Here is a 27,294-nt window from a genome sequence, read left to right on the forward strand (position 1 = left end):
GTAATTGGAGACAGCTAGTGTACAATAGTGCTGAAAGAAGTGTACTTTTCCAGCCAGCAAACTTGTAACAGATCCTGCTTCGTCTAGAGTTGCTACACAAAATACCTCCATTTCACCCATCCCCAAAGTGCTGGAGTGATTGAAAGAGGAAAAGACAGAGAATAGAGTGTGTGTATCAAAGAGGGGTCAGGTCACTCAACACTCCAAACATGATGTAATTTCAATCTTGGTGTTTTTATTTTTTAAAATATACTGACAACTCAAAAATGTTTATAAGGAAATCACATATTGGTGAATTTTCACTAGCTTCCCTCAAGAAACTAGGATGTTTCATAGCTTCAATTCAGCAAGTCTTTGAAATTTAATAAAATTCATCTTGCCAATACAAGGGAGAAATGTGAGAAGTGAGAATGTTTCTGCGGTTTCTCTTACTGTTAAGTTAATGAGAACAAAAGTCACCACACAAATTCACAATTATGGTAATCATAAAATGCATCCTCTAAACGCTTCCCAGTGATCCATTCCCTGAGATTTCCTGTTGTGAGGGTTTTGATTTTAAATATGAAAGAAAGCTGTGAGCAGAAGAGGTAGAGGGCTGGTGGCGAAAGCTGACAACTTCCTTGGCAATCAACAGCCTAATTTCTTCTTCAGCAAGGGTACAGCCAAACAAGGAGAGAGAATGGAGGAAAACCAGATAGCTCTTGGCTTAAGTGGTATTTCTCTATTTGTGTGGGTTTCCATTTTCCTTGGTTCTCATTCTCAGAGACATTAGACAGCTACCCTTTAATCTTCTGCTTGGCAGCTTTAATCTCTCTCCACTCAGCCATTTCTAAATTGGGGATAACACCAATACCACGAGGATTAGCTAAGCATATTTGTAAGTGCTTGACAATCATTCTAGGTTGCTTTTTCAACGTCCCTTCAAAACTGAATGTCTTATGGAACTGTTCAGGTTAACTATCTCCTGATAGTGAGTTGTTTCATGGAAGTGGGAAAGAACAACTCAAATGACTTGTAGTGGTGGCTTTAAAAATATTTTATTAAATGGTTCTCTGTCATCCTGGAAGAATTTGTATCACAATAAAATCTGGAGAGAGAGGGAGAGAGAAAAAGGAACGGGATATGTTTTAACTGGCACAGTAAGAAGTTAGGAGGAAACCCATAGGAGGACACAGGTTTATGGAGATCTTAAGTTCCTAGTCTATCATATTTCCTTTCTTACCATAAAGCCCTTTTAGTCTACCACTCAACTGATTGCTATTATTAGCCAGTTCTTTTATGTAGGATGTCTGCGAGGCTTCCAGGATTTCAAAGGGATACTCTGGGTCTTCTTGAAAAGGAGTAGTCCTGCATTCCTCAACACTTAAGGTATCAACATTCTTCAGAGTTTTTTCCTACCAAAGATGAGTTTATTCAGGCTGCTCTGCTGTTGAAATTACCTGTTGCAGGCACATCACCCATCGCATTTAGCTACACAATATTCAAAACATTAGTTCACATAAGAATAATAGTTGCTCATTTCATAAAAAGCCTTCTTCATCTTATGAATAGATTCAGTTACCAACATAGTTCCTTAATGAATGAGCCCTTGATTTGGTTACTAGTTGCCATAGGCCTAGTCAAGCCCATGATGGTCGCATTCAATAAAGTTTACCTTTAGTATTGGTTCCCTGGAGGGTAAGGAACTCAGCCTTGAAGGTCATGGTTAGCACTACTTCTTTGTAATAAAAAATTTCTAAGACATCAATTTAATTCTTTCCTTGCAGATTGTTGATAATGGTGGTTTTCAGCAATCTATCTTTGTCCCAGCCCCTATCATCATGTATTATTTGAAATGATTATAGCATACTAATAGATAGTAGAGGCTGGTAGTCACATCAAGGAAGATATCCAGGGGTCCTGGTCCTGGCTCTATCTCTGAGCAAATAACTCAGCTCTCTAAGTTACCATCTCTTCATCAAAGGTGACTTCTAGACCTTATACTTTTTTTAAAAGATTTATTTATTTATTTGAGAAGTAGAGTTACAGACAGTGAGAGTGAGAAACAGAAAGGTCTTCCTTCCATTGGTTCACTCCCCAGATGGCCTCAACGGCCGAGCTGCACTGATCCGAAGCCAGGAGCCAGGTGCTTCTTCCCAGTCTCCCACGTGGGTGCAGGAGCCCAAGGCCCTGGGCCATTTCTACTGCTTTCCCTGGCCACAGCACAGAGCTGGATTGGAAGAGGAGTAGTTGGGACTGGAACCAGCACCCATATGGGATGCCGGTGCCACAGGCAGAGGATTAACTCACTGTGCCACAGCACTGGCCCCTAGACCTTATACTTTGAATTTGTGCAAAGAAATGATGGCATTGTCATTTCTTCTAGAACCTGTCAAATTTGTACAGCCATAATCTATTTTTATTGTGAGTGATATGACATTTCTAGCATGTTCCTTATGTTGTCATTTGTAGCTAATGAAAACTGACTGCTCCCCTCTTTCTTGTATAAGACGTGGCTTATTTACTTCCCATTCTCTTAGAAAACCTTTGGTATGCTTTCCAATGATTGTTAATAATAATAATAATAATAATTATTGCACTATCATATAGATAACAAAATTGTTTCATACAGCTTTTTAAATATAAGAAACTGACAACCTCATAGAACATGGTTATTTGTACTCTCATTTATAACTGAGTAAAGGAAGGTTTGGGGAGTCCTGTAACCCCCTTAAGGCCTCTTGCTAACAACTGAACGAACTGTAACTTAAAACTTGTGTTATCTGGTTTCTAATTCAAGGAGTTAAGACTCTGAAGTTAGATACAAATTCTGGCTAAAGCTGTTTAGGGAGATTCGAGAAACGCATTTAACCTCTCTGAGCTTGCAGTTCTGCCAAATGGCAACAGTAATGGCTAAGGACAATTCAGGGCTGTGAGGATTAAAGGCGAGAATCTTTAAGTAGAGGTGCTTAACATGCAGCCTGGAAGATCAATGAGCAGATACAGAAGTTGAGTGTTCTTTATCCGTTTTCCATTTCTAGTCTAGCCAACCTTGGATCTATGTTGTTTGTAGTAGAGCAATGGGCCCTGCATCTTTCCTGAGTCACTTATTCTCTTGGATCAGCTTAATACTTTTTTATTCAAGCCTTCTTATAACACGTTTATGAAACTCTAGTTACAGTCTGATTGGCAATGAATATTCATTTCTACCGGGATGATTACTCTGGATTGCAGGCCCAACAGTACACATACATAAGTAAATATAAAAGGTACAAGAGAAGAGAAACACTCACTTCTCCACTATCTCCTTAGATTAGGGAATCAGACTTCTAAAATTAACTCCTTAAATTAAAAAAAAATCTGAAACTTATTTAAAAGAACTATCATTGCCTCAGATATTTTCTTAAATTCTAAAAACAGTTGATTGCAAAACAAGATTTTCCAACTGTTCAATCGATTACCATATACTAATTCATTCCTTTGTAATATATATTACAGATCCATGAACTTAGGATGTCTAGGTAAATGCTATGACATGAAGGAATGAAAGCAATGAAAACACGAATGAGCAAGAATTCTGTGTGATGGAGAGATGTTGAGAAGATGCTCTTCTCTGAAGGGCCTCAGGCTTCCTTGGCAGACACAGGAAGAGAGGAGTAACCCACTATCAATGGGTGCAGATGCCCGTGAGTGGGCAGGGAAAGTGTTGCCACAGGAGTTCAAGAAAGTGAAGGTTCATTGCAGGGACAGAAACTTCACTTGCTCCTGCCCCAACAGTGTGACAAGGCTGGATACACATGGCATTAAAACAATGGTCATATCCATACTCCATAGAAGCCACCATTTCAATTAGTATGAACACTGGAATTTAAAAACAAAAACAAAAACAACTTTCCTGTTTTAGAAAAACAAGGTTCTATTATTTTAAATGCATAGTACCACCCAGGAATAACCACTATAATAATTTTTGCTAATATTCTTAAAATCATAGTCACATATTCAAAGCATGTAAAATATATCTATTTTAAAAATTCTAGAAATATATTAGATAATTATTTGTGATTTTAATTGATACACAAAAATCATACATACTTATGGAGTTCCATGAAAGGCTTTATATATATATATATATATATGTATATAATGTAATGTTCAAATTGGAGTAAACATATCTCCTCAGAAATTTATAATTTTATATGGTAAAAACATTCAAAATCTTTTCTTAGAACTTTTTTTTAAAGATTTATTTATTTATTTGAAAGTCAGAATTACACAGAGAGAGAAGGAGAGGCAGAGAGAGAGGCAGAGAGGTCTTTCATCTGATGGTGCACTCCCCAGATGGCCGCAATCGCCGGAGCTGCGCTGATCCAAACCCAGGAGCCAGGAGCCTCTTCCAGGTCTCCCCTGTGACTTGGGCCATCTTCTACTGCTTTCCCAGGCCACAGCAGAGAGCAGGATCGGAAGTGGAGCAGCAGAGACTAGAACCAGCGCCCATATGGAATGTCAGCGTTCCAGGCCAGGGCATTAACCCACTGTGCCACAGTGCTGGCCCCTCTTCTAGCTTTTTAAAAATATACACAGTACATCACTGTCATCTGTAGTCACAATTGAACACCAGAGCTTCATTCTCTTTTATATGATAATCACTAAATATCAGCCATTATGCACTCATGCTACACATTTTACTGAGTGACAACTGTCCATCTCTGTGCTGTGTCTGTACCATGACCCCAGGGGTGCAGAGAGGAATCTGAACAGTTGCCAGAAATAGGGCTGAGTATGTGGAATTCCCCTGGAAGCTCCCTCACGGCTGACCCTGACATTTACTCTATCCACGAACCCTAGTCTCACACACACACACACACACACACACACACACACAGAATCCTCAACCAGCAGAGGAAAAAATCTGGGATAGCTCTATGTAAGTTCACAAGCTTACTGTCCTTTTTATCGAATATGTCATGCTATTTTAAGTTCATGTCAATTAATACACATATAAATTAGATATATTTCATTTATATTATATAGAATCATATAATTTTTGGTTTTTACCTTAGTTAACACATTTTTATCATTCCTTTCTTAAAAATTCCCTATTAAGTATATAAAATATTAGTCAAATTTCATTCAATCCTAAATTGAAAACTACACATATTTAGTTTAAAAATAAAACCCTGATTACTTCTAAATTATTTATATCAAGAATAAAGTTAAAGTTGTATGCCATTTTTATTATTTTTAGGTTGTTTCAGTTCACCGAATAGGTAATCTTTTCCCTAAAAAGTTTCTTCCTTCCTTTTGCCAGAGTTCTTCTTTCCAATGCCATTATAGGCTCTGCTGTTACACTCCGAACACTTAAGGTATGCATAGTTAGTATAATATTTTTAGCCCCACACGACAGTGAAGTCCTGTCCATTTTGCTTGATTTGCTATTCTCTCGATTTAATATGGATTTTGATTTCTTCTTGATTTCTGAGAGATGCTCAGATTTCTAGTTTATTTTCACTGAAGACCTATATACATTCTTGCACTTTAAAACATTTTATTGAAGTATAAAGAAATGCGAAGAGTACAGATAAATGAGGTTTTATTTGTGCTCTGATCACACTGATAAACAACATCCAAATTAAGAACAAAATTCTTGCAGCAAAATGGATGCAAGTGGAGATGATTATGCTAAGTGAAATAAGCCAGACCCAAGAAGACAAATATCACGTGCTTTATCTACCGTAGTTAGAGTATTAGAAATGCGTGGGTATCACATCATTTGCCCTTCTCTTTAACAAAAAGAATTGGGCTCTCAAATGATCCATGAGAATGCTCTTTGAGCATTTACTGGTGATCAGACAGAGTGAGGAAAAAACAAACATTCTCTCCTTGTCTAACTTTGGGAATCAAAGGAAAACTACTGCTGAGAGAAGAGCACTGAGGAGGTGTCGGGTCCCAAGGCCCTGACGGGGCAGCGGTGGTCCCAGGATCTCATGGGATCCCTTTACAAGAAGGCTGCATTATCCCGCCGTCCTCAGGGGTCAGGCAGGCACTGTTGTGGAGCCGTGAAGCACAGGGTGCGTGCCCCATGGAAAGGCAGCATCCAAACTCGCTAAGGAAAACAATCAACTGATTCGGCCAGAGAAGAAACTGCCACCACCCAGGCCTCTAGATTGCTAGCCCTGATTTATCATAATTACAGTAATTTTCTTTCAAGCTCAAAACATCTGAATGAAATCCTTTCCTGCCAATAAAAAGAAAGGCATTATGCTTAGCACAGTGGTTCTTGAACTTTAGCTTATGTAAGAAGCCTGTAGGAGCTCATTACTCTTGCGGGTTCCAGGGTGCAGCCTTAAGGAATCTGTGCAGCAGCCTCTGGCACAAGGCCCAGGCTTCCCCCTCTGCTCCTACCTCATTTTGATTCATCCAACCAGTGAACACTTGGAGAGTGACAGCCTGGCCCAGAGGGACCACCACGAGTCAATGTCACCGGACATAGAAAGATCCGGCCTCCAGGATGCCTCCTATTTCCAATGTCTCTTCTCATTGAGTTCGAAGCCACAGACAACCGAACATCTCTCTTTTATGTTGTATCAAAGATCAATGGCTCGTAAAGTTAAGATTTCCAAAGTCTGATGTTTGGTGTTGGAAAAGCTGATTTGCGTCCTCTGTTCTGCCACTGAGAGGGGGAGGAACTCGAGTGGGTTACTTCCACCCGCAAGCCTCATTTCAGCCATTTGTAAAATGGAGTTGATACAAGAACTGACTTCACTGTGTGGCTGTGAGTGGCAAATGAAATGATGTATGTAAAGCCCTTACCTCTCTACCTGGCATAGAGGAGTGCAAAGAAACACTTGCTGTGGTTATCGTCATTGTTTTTGATAAGTATCAACATATGTTGAAAACTTTGTAGTTGATAATTCTGCCTTTGTCTCCTGAGGCGGTTTAAATATGCACCTCCCCTGCCCCAAACATAACCAAAAAAAGCACATAGCTGTCATTTTTATTATTTCATGTTAGTGGAAAAAAATTGCATCTGTATTATAACATTAGGATATAGTTTTAAATTCAATGATTTCAAGTCCCATGAGTTCATTGTTTCAATAAAGCATTTCTCCTGATCCCTGTCAGACATTATTCTGAGGATACAACTCATGAAATAGGGTCTACTCCCTAGAAAGCTATCCCTATGTTTCTAGAAAATAAAAAAAAAATCATGCCTGTATTCTTTTTTATTTGACAGGCAGGGTGGACAGTGAGAGAGAGAGACAGAGAGAAAGGTCTTCCTTTTCTGTTGGTTCACCCCTCAATGGTCACTGCAGCCGGCGTACCGCGCTGATCCGAAGCCGGGAGCCAGGTGCAGGGCCCAAGCACTTGGGCCATCCTCCACTGCACTCCCGGGCCACAGCAGAGAGCTGGCCTGGAAGAAGGGCAACCAGGACAGAATCCGGCGCCCCGACCGGGACTAGAATCTGGGGTGCCGGCACCACAGGCGGAGGATTAGCCTATTGAGCCGAGGCGCCAGTGCCTATATTCTTCTTAAAAAGAGATAATTATGTATAGAAAAAGCAGCAATAATATGCCAAAGAAATTCCGTAGCTTACTATCACTCCTTCTAATAATTAATGCATTCATGAAACATATTTTAATAAAAGGCTAAGCACTTGTTAAATGTATGTGCCTCTTAAAACTCAGGGCTCTAATCTGACCACCTCATTGCAATAGATAATTTAATCAAGAATGAAATTAGGGACATAATGATTAAGTGAAGAATAAATACATAAGTGTATTTAAAGTGGTAAAGATAGCTCACTTTTGTGATCTAATGATGTGAAAAATTCTATGCAGAATTACACAAACTATGGTAGCATAAAATCTATAATTATGATTTTTCATTTTTGTTCAAAATAAAGGAGGAAAAAGAATAAGGAGGGAGAAAGCAGAAAAGGAGAAGAGAACCAATCTACTAACAAATGTTTGTTGACCAGCTACTATACATTCCACACTCTTTTAGGGGCTAAGGAAAAATGTTTTGTCTTGGGAAAGCTTACAGTCTAGATATGATTAAGAATACTTTTGCTGTTATAAAAGATCACAACACTTGTTAAAGACTGTAAGGCAAATCATAGTCAGGGGAATTGTTAACAGTAGGGCTGTGGTAGGGGAGAAAGACGGGCTCAACTCCAGCCACAAGGACGAGTGCAGATTTACAGCAAAGCAGCAAGGCGGGGCTCTGCGGATGGGGAAATTACTAGGAGGAAACATCAAGGTTGCAAGAGGACGATGGTTTCTTACCCAATGGACTCAAAAAGATTCTTGCTAAAGGCAGGCCACGGTGATAAGATATGCAGGGTGGAGGACGAGGAATTTGATCAAATATCAAGAGCGTTCAGATACCAAGGATGGGGAATTTCCACTAAATTGACTCAGCCGGATTCTTGCTGAAACTGGACTAAACAGGCCACAGACAGAGGCCAAGGCTGGGGCCTTGAGCATTGAGAGGAAACTGACTAGAGTCAGGAATTTACATAAACGGTCTATCCTCTAAGTATACATGAGTTCAGAGAAAGTAAAATTGAATGAAAAAAAACTTGGATAAGAACTTAGTTCAAGGTGCATCGTAGTGTGGAAACACTTTAAACATCAGTAGACAAACATCTTAGTAAATCAACAAGAGGATGAGCTTCGAGATCCTAAGAAAATGAAATTACTCAGAAGCAGCTCAACCATGCTTAAGCCATAAAGAGGAGTTTGTCTGAGGGACAGCAAAGAAGGCCCAGGAACGAAAAGAGCATTGATATTCCGAGAATCTGGAGAAATCCTGCAAAGGACGTCAGAGGGTGTATATTGGGGTGTTAAATCATCTTCTGAAAACCCAGGTGTAGTTTTTCCAGTGTCAGCTGCCACTTGCCAGCAAGTAGGAATGGCTGTGATTCTATGATCTCCTTACTTGTACCTGGCAAGGTTGATGAAGCATACTTTGGCCAGTGACCACTGTTGCAGTTTAAGGAAAAAAAATCCCTACATAGTATGGCTAAAAATGGAACTAAATCAAATCAACACCTCCCCATTAAGGATCTAAGGCAACTGCATGGCCTTTTCTGTTTAGCCAGAGCTAAGCTTTTATTAGAAAATTTGAAAAGAACAGAAAGTCACCTGAATATAATGTCACTGCATTGCAGAATTGCATTCACTGCCAAGTGTCTGAGCCCGACTCTGTGAACCACTGCAGTCTAGTCTTGGCCCGAAGCAAATGAAGCCATCCTGTTGCTCAGCCCTCATGTCCCAGCCATGATCCTTTTCCATGACTTACCCTCTGAGGGGAACACAACTTTTGCTAGCAACTAATAAAAAGTTTCTCTGGACTTTAAGCATCCAGTATAAGTGCATATTTTAAGAATCACTTTGTCAATTATTCTTCTAGGATGTTTCAGCTCTCAAGCAACATTCTTCTGAAACCTTCTGGTTCAAAACTCTTTTCAAAGTTTCTTCCTTTGCTAAAAAAACATTGCGTTTTGTGTCATTACCACATGGAGAAAACCCATAAATCAGTCATTCAAGGCTGTGATGAATATTTTTAGCCTTTTAGAAAAAAAAAAAAAAAAGAGTTGATTCACCATCACTGCCACTACTAACGACCAGTTTCCCCAAGGAAGGTCTGAATCACTAGCAGCAACAGTGTTTTCAGTGGTCGTTCAGAACTTGTGGATAATTGTATTTTCATGTGTTGGTAAAAACACCACCCACTCAATGATCTTATGTCTACTTGAACATTACAGCACTTCTACGCTATTATTCCAGAATTATCATGAGCTGTGGGTATTCAGTGGTAGCCATCAAAGAAGGGCAGTGTTTGAACAGTTCCTGTAAGTCTAGTGGTTTGCTAGGATGCCATAACAAAATGGTACAAACTAAATGACTCAAACGACACAAATTTATCATCTTGCTGTTCTAGAGGCTAGAAATCTAAGACGAAGGTGACAACAGGGTGGCGACAACAGGTTAGTTTCTCTCCTGGGTTATGAGGGGGAATATGTTCCATATTTCCCTCCTGGCTTCCAGTGATTTCCTCATACTCGTTGGTTTGCAGATGCATCACTCTGATCTCTGCCTACATTGTCGCATAGTGCTCTTCCTATGTTTGTGTTTGTGTTCAAATGTTCAATCTTTATAAGACCCATATTGGACTAGGTACCCACTCTATTACAATATGACCTCATCTTAACTATTTGGTTGATTTAAAGACTAATTCTACATGTTCTCTGTTAAATGTGAGAGCTAAAACAAAAAACAAATCTAAAAAATGAAAACTAAAAAGAAAGGAAAGCCTGTGTGTATGTTTTCCTGCGAATGCCATGTTTTGTGAGACTTTGTTAGAAGCTTTGTCAGGCAAATTGTCTGTTAGGCGTGATATACTGCTCTAGTTTGGACGATCTGTGACTATCCTGAAGTTTACTTATATTGATGAAGTTGAAATCTTTTCATTTGATTATTGTTTATGGCCCTTGCCTGTGTTCCTGCCGAACTGTGGTCTTCTGCTTTTTGTTTGTTGAACTCTATATGTAGTGGAGCATTAAGCCTCTGGGTGTAATGTAAATTGAAAAATATGTTACCTCAAAAATAAAAAAGTTAAAAAAGAAAAAAAAAGACCTATTTCCAAAAGAGGTCAGATTCTGAGGTTCTGCGAGTTAGGACTTCAAAGTATCTTCTTGAAGGGAGCACAGTTCAGCCAGTATTCAGTGGTATTTTGGAGAAAGCAGGCCACCTGAACTCAGGATTCTTAAAGAAATTATAAAGCTTTTGTACACAGTTGACCACCTACTGGCTTTCAACTCTCTATCTGGCCAGCTATGTGTACACGTTCCAGAGATTCTAGCTCTGTTCTAAATCAAAAGTTCTTCAAAGCATTCCACCCCCCATAGGACAAAAATAAAATTTTTAAGGAAGACGCACCCTCAGACTTTACCCCATAGTTTTCATTTAAGGCCCTCTAACTGGCAATTTCGTTGAATGCTTTTTTTTTTTTTTTCTTTTAACCCTCCTGTCTTTCTCTCATGCCATTGTTGGGTAACAGAGCAACTCGGAAGCTGTTTGAGAATCCAGAGGCCAAGAGCACTTTCCTGCTTTCACTCATTTGTTCACCCCACCAGTGGTTCTGAATACAGATCTTCAACTGATGACATCCGTAAGCCCTCACTAATACACAAATGAGACACTGACCTTGCGATCCAGGGACTTCTATTTCGCTAGCAGAGCTAAGCAAGGATATTCTTCCAGATTAAAGGCATCCAATTTGTTTTAATTTAAAAAATGTCTGCCCATCCATGACTCAGTGAGATTTTTTTTTCTCCCATAGTAAAGGGAAAAAAATTTGAGAAATTAAGGCAGCTAACATTCAAATCTGAACAGATACTCAAAACGTGGACCCCTTCTTCTGAAAGTTGCTTTGTGGTGCCCTACACGTGTACTGGACTCCTCTAAGTTCAAATAACCTGATGATAACTCTTCTAGATAGTTTGTTCCTTAGTAAAACAGCTTTTACATTATTTCATTTTTAGGTGGTTTTGGTTCTGCCTTCTAATATGTCCCACATTTCTATCTCAAACTATTAAACATATAAATATAAAACAAAAATTAAGACTAATGTTACTCCTTCTCCAATTCTTGAGAAGAGAAACATAAACCATACCCACAAACAGATGGATTGTATATCAGTTATCCAATGGTTGGTAGAACAAAACCCAGACCAAGTTCAATAACTATATAATTTTCTTGTCTTAAAGGAACAAGGTGCTCAATTCCAAGTACCTACCTTTTTTATGTGTCTCTGTCTGCCATAAAAGGCCTGAGTCTGTTATCAAAATAAAGTTTTCAATTTATAATTTCATGTTTGTTGCACCACTTGGCAGTAATGGGAACCTCAAATATACTTATATAAACAATGAGAGATTTTGTGTTTAAGAGATTCATTGTGCTGGCACTGTGGCTCAATAGGCTAATCCTCCGCCTATGGCGCTGGCACCCTGGGTTCCAGTCCCAGTCGGGGTGCCGGATTCTGTCCCGGTTGCCTCTTCCAGGCTAGCTCTCTGCTGTGTCCCGGGAGTGCAGTGGAGGATGGCCCAAGTGCCTGGGCCCTGCACCCCATTGGAGACCAGAAGAGGGACCTGGCTCCTGGCTTCGGATCAGCACGGTGCGCCAGCCGCAGCGCGCCAGCCACAGCGGCCATTGGGGGGTGAACCAACGGAAAAGGGAAGACCTTTCTCTCTGTCTCTCTCTCTCACTATCCACTCTGCCTGTAAAAAAAAAAAAAAAAAAAAAAAAAAAAAAAAAAAGATTCATTGACTTTTTCTCTGTCTTCAGAGCTTATTGGAACACAGAAATAACAAAATAACATCAAATACTTAAATGGTGCTTACTGTGTACTAGCACCGTTCCGAGTGCTGGAACAAAATAAAATATTACCTTGGCAGAACAAGTCCCACCATAAAAGGAAAACATCTTTATCATGAAGGAACCATCATTAGAAGCCAAGAACTATTCCTTTAGACATACCATCTTTAGCTAGAGTTATCACCAATTTGAAACTGTCTAATCAAAACCTAATGAAATGGGCTGGTTTTTAAATATGAATATAGGTGGAAAACATGCTTCATTCTCCACAGAGATACCAAAAAAGCAAATTGAGATATAGTTGATAATTAATGCAAAATGTTATGGGAGAACACAGATAATAACTAAATGAGAAGGTAGTACACAGGTGAATTTTCAAGAAGATATCTGCTATTTAAACTTAGCTTCAGATGTAGATGCAAAAAAAGGTAAATATGAAGCCATCACCAAAAAAGCAGCAGGGAATATAGTTTATTCGGGCTCCAGGCAGATGTTAATTGAAGGCCAACTGCAGTGGGCACTCTACTAAATGCCCAGACTACAAAAACTTGATATAGGTCAGCCTGGGCAATGGACATTTAAGCCAGCAGTCACACAATGTTAGAAATCCACTACAGTATAACCGAGTAGTTTGGGAACTCAGAGGGGAGATTTCAGAGGAGGTGGTAGTAGACATTGAAGATAGAGAAGCAAAAGTTCACCAGGGTGACATCTTCAGAAATCAACTCCTTAAGTAAATTTTCTCAAGTATCATATAAATTTTAAGCCTGAGTTCTCCAATACAACCATTTTGCCATTGATAACACTATGACAACCATAAATCCCATAATTTTGTGACAGCCCTAATTTTGACTGCTTTGTCTCCTCCTCAGGTCACATGTCCCAGTTATGGGGGTCAGAAAATACGGTTCTAACAGGTAATAGAAATGTCACTGACAGATTCCTCTTTCTCTCTGGTTCCTAGGACGTACAGGGGCCTTTCTTCCCTTCCTGCTGTCCATCTTCTGCTCACTGCTAATGGCATAGCACGGAACTGACTCTCTCTCTATTGCTCTTCAGATTTATTTATTTATTTATTTGAAAGGCAGAGTTATGGGGAAAGAGAGAGAGAGGGAGAGGGAAAATCTTCATTCACTGGTTCACTCTCCAAATGGCCACAACAACCAAGCCTGGGCAAGGCTGAAGCCAGGAACCTGGAACTCTATCCAGGTCTCCCACACGGATGGCAGGTACTCATGTACTTGAGCCATCTTCTGTTGCCTTCCCAGGCACACTATCAGGAAGCTGGAATAGACCCAGAGCAGCGGGGACTATAACTGGTACTTCGATATGGGAAGTGTCTCACAAGCGGCGGCTTAACCCGCTGCACCACAATGACAGCCCAGGACTGGGGCTTGGTTTCACCACAGGTGGAAATTCCTTGGGAATATCTAACCAGAATTTATTTTAAAAATTATTAGATTTCTTCGAGAGCAAAAGGACTATATCTGCAAAGATCCCACCATACGATCATTTTCATTCCTAATGTAAATTTCACTCAGAACTGTCTTTTTGAATGACAAGTTATTCCCTTCTAGCGTGACATTTGATTGATTTTATGACACAGTTTACTGTCAGTATGGTACTTTAATCCAGTTGTAAGGAAAATGCACCAGTCTTGCACCTGTGCGAGTGAGTGTCTTGAGAGAATTTGATGAAAGTGTTTCTTAAACCTTTGAGAAGCATATTACATGTCCTCCTGAATGCCTTTTTGAGAAGTATATCAAGTTCTGTGATTTACTAGCAGTTTCGCTCTGGGTGACAGTCCTTCAGATTTCTGTTTACTTGGCCATACAGTGAGGCTGGTACAATCCGTGCACAGAGGTGTTGTAAGCATTAAGTGAAATGACTACTGAGCCATGTGTCTGAGTCCAGTGCTGTGGCTCTTTAGTACCACAAGGCCCAAATCACTCAGGACTCACCAGTGTTGTGATTAACCTCAGAAGACAGGCAGGCTGGTGCCGCGGCTCACTAGGCTAATCCTCCGCCTGCGGTGCCGGCACCCTGGGTTCTAGTTCCGGTTGGGGTGCTGGTTCTGTCCCGGTTGCTCCTCTTTTGGTCCAGCTCTCTGCTGTGGCCTGGGAAGGCAGCAGAGGATGACCCAAATGCTTGGGCCCTGCACCCACATAGGAGACCAGGAGGAAGCGCCTGGCTCCTGGCACAATGCGCCGGCTATAGCAACCATTTGGGGGGTGAACCAACAGAAGGAAGACCTTTCTCTCTGTCTCTCTAACTCTGCCTGTCAAAAAAAAAAAAAAAAAAAAAAAAAAAAAAAAAAAAAAAAAAAAAAGGACAGGCAAACCCATATTCCGTATGCACAAGAATAAACCCACAAAAATGTTTGTTGAAAACCAGCTGTTGGTGTGTCCTCTTGTCCCAGAGTGGTAAGAGACGCACTTGGCAGGGTGCTATATTTTTGGTTAAGTTCTCTGAGAGCCTTGTGATTCAGACACTAATCAAGAGATGCCTGGTAAAACCCAGCAAGCATCAGCCACCACCTTACTTTAGGAAGCAGTGGAGGGAGGGGAAATAAGGAACAAGGAGAGGATGAATGGAAGACGACGCGGAAGGGGGCTGCAGCCTCAGCTGGCATGGGGATCCAGAACCCAGGAGCTGCACTGGGTCCTCAGCTCCCTCATCTTCCCCTTTCTGTGATATGTCAGCGGAGAATGGACCATCTCCACCCACAGCGAGTACCTTCTTTTCCCTCTGTCCTCTCAAACTCAGTACCATTTTTCTTTTTTTTCTTTTTTTTTTTATTTTTTATTTTTTTTTTTAATTTTTTGACAGGCAGAGTGGACAGTGAGAGAGAGAGACAGAGAGAAAGGTCTTCCTTTGCCGTTGGTTCACCCTCCAATGGCCGCCGTGGCCGGCGCGCTGCGGCCGGCGCACCGCGCTGATCCGATGGCAGGAGCCCGGAGTCAGGTGCTTTTCCTGGTCTCCCATGGGGTGCAGGGCCCAAGCACCTGGGCCATCCTCCACTGCAGTCCCTGGCCACAGCAGAGAGCTGGCCTGGAAGAGGGGCAACCGAGACAGAATCCAGCGCCCCAACCGGGACTAGAACCCGGTGTGCCGGTGCCGCTAGGCGGAGGATTAGCCTAGTGAGCCGTGGCGCCGGCCACCATTTTTCTAAATAACATATTCACTACATTATTTTCAATAGCTGCCCTCTTCCTAGATTACAGAGAAGTAATTCTTAACCATTTGTAGTTCAGATGTTCTTCCGAGAAGCTGAGGAAACGCAGGACCCTCTCACTCAGAAAAATGCAGACACACACACACACACACACACACACACACTTTTATTCTAGCTCAGTGGTTTAAAGCCTGTCTATAAACTGCAAGTTAAACAACCTGCTCAGGAAGAGGAGAACCCCAATTTGAAAGTCAAAGTTTTCAATAATTTTGCCACTTGTTACCAATGACTTAACTACTTCTGAAATCTTTGTTGTGAGCATCCACTCTGATCCTTATCTCCTGTAATTCCAGGCAATTTACTCTAGTTCTACTACAGCACTCTCCCTCAGGTTTTGAATAGCTGCTCTCTTTTCATAATTCAGGGGTCTTTTCCTGTTTCTTTTCAATGAATTCTTCTGTATCATCCTATTTAGCAATGCTGCACCTGTTTATTCTTTAACCCAGTGGTTTGCAACCAGGGGAGATTTTGCCTCCGTAGGCACTTAACAATGTCTGCAGATATTTTTGGTTGTCACTACTAGGAAATACCACTAGTGCCTAGTGAGCAGAGGCCAGGGATGCTGCCAATCATCTACAGTGCCTAGGACCACCCTCCACAACCAATGATTACCTGTCGGCTACTAATGTCATGAGGGCTTAGATAGAAAACCATGCATTGCCCTGCTTTATTATCCCAGTACTATCCGCGTCATAACAATAGTTTACATTTATCTCAGAATTACCATGTGCTAGACATGGTTCCAAAGTTTTCCATTTCCATTTCTCATTTTTCCTCATACATTAGCCATATGAGGCAGGCCCTATTATTTTCTCCATTATACAGATAAGACACTGAGGCACAAAAAGGTTAAATATCTTGCTCAAGGTCAATGTGAGGAGCTGGGATTTGAATCCAGATTAGCTCCACAGCCTGCATCCTTAACCATGTCAAAAATATATTATGGAGCCACGAAATTATTTTTTATATTATATTTATTGTCTTTTCCCCCTTATTTCTATGTTATCCCCTTGGGAACAGGGGCCTTGTCAGTCTTGTTTCTCCCTTGTCTTTTCTGTCTGGACATAAAGTGGTCAAAAAGCTTGACTAAACCAGGGTTCTACACACATTTACAGCCTTATTTGGAATTTTCTCAATCAACGTCAACTTCCCAGGTAATGACATAATCTCTATCTTCCAGTCACTCCTCTTTGATTTAGCCTACATTCCCTCCCAGGTCTGGTTGATCCTCCTTACTCTTCTCTTTTATACTTATGCAACTGTACACAGCTCTGAAACCACCCCTAAAATCTTAGACAATGCACCTCAGGTCCATGGATGTACACAGGGTCCTGTTGGTGGAAATATGACATCAGAGGTCATAATTTCAAATTACTTTATATATATATATATATGGAAAGCAAGACAGAAAAACTAAGGAGTGACCATTTCTCTTTGTTCTCTTTGGAATTCTCATACATTTCTGAAATGCTAGTGGAAGGAGTGAATCTGTAGCTCACAGGACAGCAGGTCCATCATAGCTTGCTTAGCAAAGCACTTTTTCTCTATTTCAAATTTGGTTTCATCTAGGTGATTACATTCCCCCCCCCCCATTTTTATGTTTTCTTTACTCTTACTATTAGAACAACATGTCTTATTGATAACAATTTCTACCTTTGCCCATTTTGGTATTCCAAAAACACCAGTTACATCTCTTACCCTGAGGGAGTTTCTAATGTGGATAGGGAAAGTGATAATGTGGGTACTCATCTTAGGTCTTCCCTTGGAATTCAAACTGGTGCATGTTCTGAGAGAATTACTGACACAAGAGATCAGAGCCCTCCAAATTGTTCAAATTGTTTCTGGGATGATAACAGAAGAAAGGTGGTTTTCATCCAGATGATGAATAGATAGGTGTACATTTAATAATTAAGGGAAAATAAATACCATCATTAATCCATATGACATCATCTATAATTTCTATAATGTAAATGACTTAATAATAATTTTTAGGAGGCTTCTGACCCTTCTCATGATGGAATGGAATTAGATAAATGGTGTTTCTAATAGAAATAATTCTTCTGTAGATTACATTTTAAAACATCCAGAAAAGATACATTCAGAATAGTTCTTTAGGTTTTTTATAGCCATTTCAACATGGAAAAATCTAGAACTTATTTGGCACAAAGGATATTTCACAAAGTGGTAAATTACCTTCCCTCAAATTATTTAATGATTTCAAAGGGAAAACTTTTTCTTTATAATTGAAAGACTTGGCAGTCATCGCCTTAACAACAACAACAAAAAAAACCAAGCATAGCATCACTGAAGTTTCACAATGTGAAATTATGAGCCTCCATATGTGAGGCCATACACATCATTTAGGACATATACTTTCCAAAAACATATTATTGAAGCTGTAAGAAGCAATTCCCAGTTAAAAGGAGTAAGGGAATGAGAAACAAGATAAACATTGCAATGAAATAACCACACAAATCATGATTGTAGGACATTTTCCAAGACAATTAGTCTACTCTCTTCAATAAGTCAATGTCATAGGGAAATTCATATGTGGGGGGGGGTAACAGATTTAGAAGATAAATGTAGGAGTTCAAGTACAACCTGGTTAAAGACCAAAAAGCTAAAATAATTAAAGGAACATTTGGAAAAGTTTGAAAATGAAATAGATAGCAAATGACATCAGGAACTATTAATTTTCCTGGTTGTATTCTGGAATTAAGGCTATAGAACAATGTCCTCATTCTTGGAATAATTAATCTCTAAGATTGGGTTATGCCATGGTACCTGAAGTGGGATGGAGGGCAATGAGGATAATGCTTCAGGGAAAAGCACAATATTCAGAAAGGTTTGAGGTGGTGAAAAAGCAAGTTATATTGGCCACTATAGGCTGTCCAAAATTAATAGACTATACAGCAGGGTTGCAGAAGCAATTAGGAAGGGTCAGGTATTGAGGGATGATCAAGAAAGATTTTGTAATGGATTCAGGAGGGAAGCTGGACTTTATACAGAGAACAAAGAGGTACTTCAAAAGTTTTAAGAAGGTTGTCAACAGAGTAAACGTGAGTTTTAGGAAGCGAATGCTGGCATTTATACAGAAGTTGAAGGAGGCAAGCCTAGACGTTCGCTATAAGGCCATTGCCATAACTGCAACAAAAAAAGTCAGAGTGTGAATTAAAGCAATGGTAAGAATGGAAGAAAAGCAGATGGGATGACAACAGCAATAAATCCATAAATGTGTTTTGTAAGCTCAGTTATCTGCAAGTATCTAAAAAATGCATGAAGCATAAAATTTGAGATGTGAGTTAGATATAGTTATGGCTTACAGAAAAATCAATATACTGTTTCTTTAGCAGTTATATATCAAAATATTTTCACTTTGAAGATAGTATGTTCTAAGCAAAATGTCAGCAAAGGGAATACAAACTAAAGCAAATCAAACAGAAAACAAAATTTCATCTCCTTATCCCCACCTTAATTTTCCCTTAAAACATGAATTCTTTCTTTTAAAGATATATCCATGGAATAAACCCAAAACTTACGATACATCTGAACTTAATTTTGTAAATAAAAACTTTTTTTTTTTACAGCATGTATTTTTTTTTTTTATTTGACAGAGTTAGACAGTGAGAGAGACAGAAAGGTCTTCCTTCCATTGATCCACCCCCAAATGGCCACCATGGCCAGAATTATGCCGATCCAAAGCCAGGAGCTGGGTGCTTCCTCCTGGTCTCCCATGCGGGTGCAGGGGCCCAAGCACTTGGGCCATCCTCCACTGCCTTCCCAGGCCACAGCAGAGAACTGGACTGGAAGAGGAGCAACCGGGACTAGAACCTGGCGCCCATTTGGGATGCCGGCGCCACAGGCAGAGGATTAACCAAGTGAGCCACAGTGCCGGCCCCATATATCTTTCAAATGCTACACATCAGACCATTCTGGTTTACACTTGCTTTGCCTTTTTTTATGTTTACATAGCATCTTTCCCAAAACTTCTAGGCTTGGTTACAATTCTCTTAGTGAAATATTGGCTATCTCAGGGAACAGTTTCACATACCATAATACATATTGGTTCTCCCTGCCTTCTTCCAACCATTTGCCTTTGTACTCATGTATTTCATTTATGATAATCATTTTATATTTTATATTTCAGTAGTCCCCAAATGTAGTGGGGAAACACAGATATTATATTGTGATGAGTAGAATAATGAACTTCAATATTAATTAGATAATGTACACAAAATGCTTGCCTAAAAGAATATTTGGCACATGACAAGGGTTATCAAATGTCAGGGATGTTACTGTAAGGCAAAAGAACATCATGAATTCTTGAGCTATGTGTTCAATGATGAGCAGATTTCCAGGAAATAAGAGAGAAGATTAGGAAGAAGCGCTGTATTCCATGTCAAGCATTGAGGGATGCAGACTGAAACAGCATACATAGTGTGAGAACTCCAACTACTAGAGAATGAGATTGGAGGAGGAAGCAACAGTAGTTATCAGGGGCGGGAGGTGAGGCTGCTGAGGTCAGCAGATGTCAGATAATGGAAGTCTTTTATGTTCTGCCCAATATTGAATCTGGACTTGACTCTGGAGCAGAAAGAATTGTTTCCAGATTATTAAAACTCTAATCTGCCACAGATGGTCTCTTAGATACTTGACATCCATTTAAGTTTCAATTGAAATGCAACATAGATAGAAAACAGTCCCATTTCATTGACATGGAATGCAAAGTGCTGAGTACTAAAATGGTACAGTCAAGATTTGAATTAAATTCCTCTTGATTGCAAAGTTCCCATTCCATTTTACCACGTTTTGGAAAGGACTGGACTAAGAAAGTAGAGGTGGGCGCCTGAAGAGTGTAGACAGTTTCCAGAAAACTAATGTGAAAAAAATTCTAATTTTTAAAATCATAACTGTAGCAGTCTGAATAAAGAAGGTAGAATACAGAAGCAGAAAATCCAACTGACATATAAATGAAATCTGGGGTCAACATTGTGGCATAGCAGGTAAAGCCATCACCTATGATCTGGAATCCCATACAGGCTCCAGTTTGTGTCCCGATTGCATTATTTCTGATCCAGCTCCCTACTAATGACCTGGGAAAAGCAGCAGAAGATGGCCCAAGTGCTTGAGCCTGGGCTACCGACGTGGGAAACCCAAATAAGGCTCCTGGTTCTTGGCCTCACTTTGGCTGAGCCCTAGCTTTTGAATCCACTTGGGGAGTAAACCAGTAAATGAAAGATCTCTCTCTTTCTCTTTCTCTCTCTCTGAGACTCTGATTTATATAAATAAATATTTTTAAAATCTAAATGGAATCATCTGTTGAGAGATATGGGAATCTATATAAAGACAGTGTGAAATCCATAGAAAATGCTAGATATGAGACCTATTTGGGAAGTATAACTGATAATAAAAACATTATCAAAATGCTCACTGAAATTCTATCACATGAAACCCAAGTTATCGAGGGTCCCCCATTTCATCATCATAATTGGAGCTCAAGAAGAAGAGTGGGGAGGAAAGAACAAAGAGTTTTTTGCTACAATTCCTCACTGGTCCCATGTAGAATATTGTGAGAAAAAAGTTTTTAAAGTAGCATCAGAGTACAGCTCCAAACTCAACCTGCTTTTGATACTGAAGTCAGATGCAATACCAGACCTGATGAAGAATGTGAAAAACTGGTTAAGTATAGATCTTGGGGAGGCTACAGTTAAGGGAGAAGATTGTAGTTTTGCTGAAGTTGGTAGACTGGGAACTCAGGGTGGATTATAGAAGTGCTATCTCTCTGCCCAACTTTGGAGTTTAGAGGCAACTTTCCCAAGTAACGTCACAGAAAATCTTTATTCAATTCAAATATTTACCTAGTGCTTGTGTGTGTCCAACATTTAGGCCCACGAATGATAAATGCCCCTTCCAGGATCCCAGCAATGAGTTTTTTTAAATGCATATTTGAAGACTTAAAAAAATACAAGACCATACTGGGAACAATATTTTTAATCTTTAATACCCATTTTGACTTGTTGAGAGTCTGTTTTTTGTTAACATTGCCTGTTTTTCCTCTAAGAATAGACTGAGTGTTCTTTAGAGAAAGACATGTCAGAAACTACACAATGACCTGTGCCAACAGTGGATATCTGTTCTTGTGGCATTGGAGGATGGGAGCCTGAATGTCCCTGTGACGAGAATATGAATGGAATAGAGTCCCCAGATGATCCAAGAGGCAGTTGAGTGTCCATCGAATGAGGCCATACAAATGTTTCTCTCATGTCTGCTTAAATGAATACTACCAATGAGGGAGTTTAAAGCAGGGAGAGAGGAATGGAATCTTAGACTGATTAATTCACAGGCCACAAATCCAGGTGATACCTTCAAATGATCCCTCAATGACATCATACCAAACAAAGATCAATGTTTTGGGTAGCATTCTAGCAGAATCACTTCATTGTTTTCCATGGCCTGCCTGAAAGACAGTTTGTAATCACACAGTCCAGGTTGTTAACAGGAATGTACTCTCACATCAGCACTTCAGGCAAATAAAGGAAAACATACATTTGGCTTCCTTTGTCAGTCCACTCAGTGATTGTGAAAGACTTGAGTTTTAAAAATTATGAGGGATGCAACGGGATACTCATGCAATGCCTGCAACATAGCTTTATAAAGTTCAATGAGAATAACAGTGGAGTTGATTGACTCCTTCTAGAAGTCCTTCCTCTGACTACAGAAGCCCAGCTCACCACCAGGTTTGTGTCACTGTTCCTTATTCCCTACCCTTCATCTCTCTTAGAAGCCAACCCTTACCTCCCAGCAGGTGGCAAATACATAAGGCGTTCCCTTGCCCCTTTTCTCACCAGGCCTCCTTGACATTGTCCATTCTGGATTTGACTCCAACACTAGTGACAGTAGATTATCAGACATGCTTGGACATGAATACAACTCCCTGATATCAGTGGTACCACAATGGTATCAGGATACAGTGACCTATGGTTGCTCAGAGACATGGAATAAAATTGTTCCCAATTCACAGATTTTATTGTGAAGTCAATTGAGTCTATTAATGTGGCCACTTTTTTGTTGACAGTACTTAGGCAGTTCTATGTGCATACAATCAGTGAGCTTCTTGGGAAATGTTAATAAGCTGAACAAACATGTAAGTCATATTTTCTGTATGACAGACAATGGTAGATTTCCAATCAGACTCTATCTTTTCCTGAAAGAGTTCCAGTCTGGTAAAGGAAGCAAACATCCCAAAAATGGCAAAAAGAAAGCAGAATATCACAAGTGTTAGGAGAAAGTTAAATTAGTTTTTTATAGTGTTTATTCATCCAAAGCTGTTTACACTCCAGTAGAATTAAAGGGAGCCCTGAGGTCCTGGACAGTGGGGGGTGACCTCAAGAATCACAGGACCTTCCATTAACTACACTAGGCAGTGCCCTAAAGCCTTAGGTCCTAGGTCACCAAACAGCATGCAGTGTTCTCTAGACCAAATCCTTCCCACACAGGCAGGAACAAAGGGAATTCAAGTTTGAGAAAATCCAGGAAAAGCTATTGAATTTCCTTGACTAGGAAGAGTTTGGAAGGCTATACAACTGGGAAGATCTTTCTTAGCATGAATGCAATCAGAATTAGTTTACAACAAAGCCATTCTTCATCAGCTACTAACTCCTCCCATGTACTCTGGCAAAAATTACTATGCCACAAAGTAAAAATTATGCTCTGTCCCTTAAAATCATTTCTTTGTCCTCTTGTTTATTTCCCATCCATCCAGTAAAATGTTCTTCGTACAAATAGCGTGGAAGGCACTGCTTATGGCAAACATCCTCACGAACAACAAAGTCTATATGTATCATATTTCTTACCCAGATTGCAAGTTACCTAGGCTTTCAAATTAATTTGGATCCAAAGGCCAATTGTATATTCCTAGTTTACATGGTCTCTCTAGTAGACATTTGCAGCTGTCTTGACAGGGTATGTTTCCCAGATTTCAAACTTCCCAGTCAGCTCTGCCTCTCTCAGTAGCACTGTTTTTGCCTGGCGTATCCATCCTTGCTTTTTAAACACCTCTCTCCTACACAGCATTTCTCTGTCAGCATCTGCTCTCAGGTCCTGCTAGAACACCAAGGTATAATAACACTTTATTCTTCCTAAGGCTATTTGCATTTAAATAGGATTCAAAGCATTAAACTGAAGGTAATGCTCTCAAAAGGCAGAAGTTTAGGTGTGACTTGGGAGATGAAAGAGAACAGAGAGGATGAGAACAGAGATGAAGAGGCTAATAATGGTCTTTCTCTTGCTTCTACTGGAAGTAATCTCCTAAGGAGTTATCTTGTTGACATGGTGAGGATCTATGTTGCTGTCATAACTTTGTAATTATACCCTGCTTACATTTATGTGAACAACTTGTAATTACGTAGACTTCATACAGTTCTCATAAGCCAGCCACATAAGGGTAGTGTTCCCAGTTTACACAGGGAATAGATGCTCTGGCATTTAAGCCAGGCCTGACTGGTGTCAAAGGCCAATCTTAGCCTACTGTTTCATCCTTCTACAGCCTCTCTGGGAGATGCCTCTTCTTGTGTGTTGATCCATTCCCTAAGTTAACCATGCTGTGCTGCCCTGAAATGTTTTATTGGCACTAACTTTAACTTCTAAGATTATATTCTGCCTGTTTTTTTTTAATGTTTCCTTTACTAGAAATAGACTTTTCATTATCTCAGGTATAAGTACACTTTTTACAGTTCAAGTGCAAGATATTATCTTCCTATATTTCCTTCTACAGAATAATACTAGCTCCTATATTCCTATTACCATTCATCAAAGTGGCTAATCGATTCCCTATGGCCATTCAATTAATTGCTTCATTTATCTTCTCAAAAGCAAAGTCTGTAAACCTAGAAATAAAAATGGCGATAATCTTGTGTACATGAAAAATACTGTTATTTTATACTTGACTTTTAAATCTTAAAAATTAGAATTTTCATTTCTGTATTATTTTATTGTAATGGATTATATATTACATATAACTAAATAATGATTTTAAATATTAGCTATCCATATTAGTTTTACTTGCTTATGACATTAATAAAATCATGATGATAGAAATATTTTGGGAAAAAAATCAGAAAGCATATAATAGCATAACTAATGATGTTATAGAGGCAAAATATTTAGTGCCACAGACCCTATTTCATACATAAGTGAATATAAAGGAAAGAAGTACCACTAACCTGGCAACTTAGCAATTATAATCAATGCCTTAACATTTCCCCTCTTTTTGAAAATAATTACCCAAAGAATCTACATTATTTATGTGAGCAGAGATAATACATTGGAACTGTTAGCCTTGGTAATTTGCTATGAAGATTCAAATTTCCATAGACCATGCTTTCCAGAGATAACTAGAAAATGAAGCAGAGCGCTCCTTGCATTCAGTTCTGCTCCTGGATAAAACAGTTTCTCTCCAGTTACTCAGACCACCATTCCTAAGCCACTGCATGTGCTTTCAGATGTCCCATGGGGGATAATGGCCAACTTACTGGTAAAACCTTTTCATAATCCCAACAAATTGCCGACTTAGACATAGCATAAGTCTGCCTAATGTATGGAACAAATAGTTGAAAGTTAAATGCATGGTGCATGAAAGCAGCCCCTGTTTTAACCCCACTCTTTCTAGCAGATAATTGATGAGGATGAGAGACAAAAGAAGAGACCCCGTCTCAAAAATAAATGCCCCACAAAGCAATCTTATGCCTCACCTAATGCAATATGTTTCTCACGGGCTTTTGTTACTCTGTAGTATATTAAATTATCCTTTCAATTACCTTGGCAACTAAAACAAATGCTCTTAATAGGCTGATGACTGTTGACGACTACACCAGCTGCTAGCAATACAAGATAATGAAAGCATCTCAATTATTAAGCACGCAGAGAATATGCAAAGTGTTCCTTTTTTATAAAACTTGTGTCTTCAGCACAGAGGACTCCCCACACTGACCCACTTCTCTTTCCCTCTGATCCACAATTGCTCCTTTTTCTCTCTGAGGTGGGCAGATAACTAGACAAATTGCAACAACCTTTAGGATATGAGCCCCAACCCTTTCCCCAGTCCCTCCCAGGTCCTCTGAGTTACTATTGTAGCAGAACTTGAAGATTTCAAACTGTATTTAAAACCAGATTACCTTCCGAACAATAGCAACATTAACAAAGAATCTGTCCTAATAAGAAAAGGACCTTACACAGTCAGCCTAAGCAATGTAAAGTCTTCCTTTCTTCGGCTCTGGACCGGCTCCCCCTGCCCCCCACCCACCCGAGGTTAACCATTTAAAAGCTGGTAGGTAGACGGAGAACAGGAACAAAGCGTTACTAGAAAGCAGAGATCCTCCTCCAGCACAAACACCTCTGCTTCCTGTCATTCTTCAGGAATATAAGAGTTCAGTGAAAAAAGAATAGATACCTTTGCTTGAGAACATTCCAGCACAGGAAGGTCGTCTCGTCGACTGGGCGAGTCGCCGGAGCACGCAGGGGCTGCTTGGTGGCAGCAGCCAACCTGGGGAGCACTAGCAACAGGGACGACAGGGACTGGTGCTCCTCTGCAAATAAAAGGAGACTAACCAGCCCAGCTTGGTGCTGCCTGCCTGAAGGCACCAGGGCTTTAGACCCTCTGCATCTGATTGGCTGCTTCCCAGCCTCGCTGTGCTCTGCCTTAACCTTCTACTGCTGTTCAATATATTTTTCCCTTGGGATATAGTGAGAGACTTGCTGGTAAGGGAATCAGTGGCAGGTTAAATGCAGCTGGTTTTAAAAGCCAGGGACATGATTTTCTGTGACTATGCCCGATGTGTCATTCTACGAAGTTCTGGATAATCCACCCAGGAGAAACCTACTAAAATGGATATAATGTTAACAGAATCACTTTTATGTCTTCTCTTTGAAAACACCTTGAGTTTGATGCATGCATAACACACCACTGAAGTGATCAGGTGGCTCTTTGCGTCGCAGCTTGTCCAGGTAATCAACTTTAAATCAAAACAGATGGGAATGACAGACTATATTGAGGGGGCTATTAAGGATGCTAGGAGATACAGCTGAATAAGGCTACTGATGTCATCTCAAAGTGTTGTAAATAATTTACATACAATGCTTTTAAAATATTTATGGTTTATTTTATATAGCTCTGATAATGAAAAAATAAAATCAATGGCAAACTGTAAAGTCATTATTAACATCGCTAGAAGAAATGGGACAGGAAATCAAATCTTGTGCTCTATGAAAGTGGTCAAAATGAGACAAGAACAAAAAGTACACATTTGTCATCAGCAATCCACGTGTTGAATTCAAATTTGTCAAAGATTTACAACAGGGTGTTGAAATAAACCTCTTGATATACATATGTATTACATATATTCAAATTGAAGATATTCAAATTTAAGATGGCAAATTGATCACATACATTTAAGCTTTTGTCCCTACAAAATCCCAATGAAATAACCTTAACATTTTTAATTTAAAAAACTGTAAACCCAAAGCAGGCATTTGGCACAGTAGTTAAGCCACTGCTTGGGATGCCAGTGTCCCCTATCACAGGGCCTGGGTTCAAGTCTCGGCTCTGCTCTCATTCCAGCTTCCTGCTAATGAGCACCCTTGGGTCCCTGCCAACCACATGGAAGACCTGAAATGAGTTCTTGGCTCCTAGCTTTGGCCTAGCC

At 39.9% G+C, this 27,294-nt stretch overlaps 1 protein-coding gene across 24 annotated transcripts in view; it reads right to left on the bottom strand.

The window, feature by feature from the left end:
• The window catches only part of SORBS2 (sorbin and SH3 domain containing 2), a 381,834-nt gene extending 355,462 nt beyond the window's left edge, over positions 1 to 26,372 (bottom strand). For 11 of the 24 annotated variants that reach the window (XM_089325809.1, XM_089325826.1, XM_089325824.1 and 8 more), the window contains exon 1: positions 26,043 to 26,325. The gene's annotated coding sequence lies outside the window, so the exon portion shown is untranslated. Of the gene's footprint in view, positions 1 to 26,042 lie in introns of all 24 variants that reach the window. The other 13 variants (XM_089325806.1, XM_089325805.1, XM_089325801.1 and 10 more) reach the window with 4 other exon arrangements.
• Positions 26,373 to 27,294: the final 922 nt, after the last annotated feature.

This window comes from Oryctolagus cuniculus, chromosome 2 (assembly GCF_051225735.1).
Source record: "Oryctolagus cuniculus isolate XC-2025 breed Fujian yellow rabbit chromosome 2, ASM5122573v1, whole genome shotgun sequence".
NCBI lineage: Eukaryota > Metazoa > Chordata > Mammalia > Lagomorpha > Leporidae > Oryctolagus > Oryctolagus cuniculus.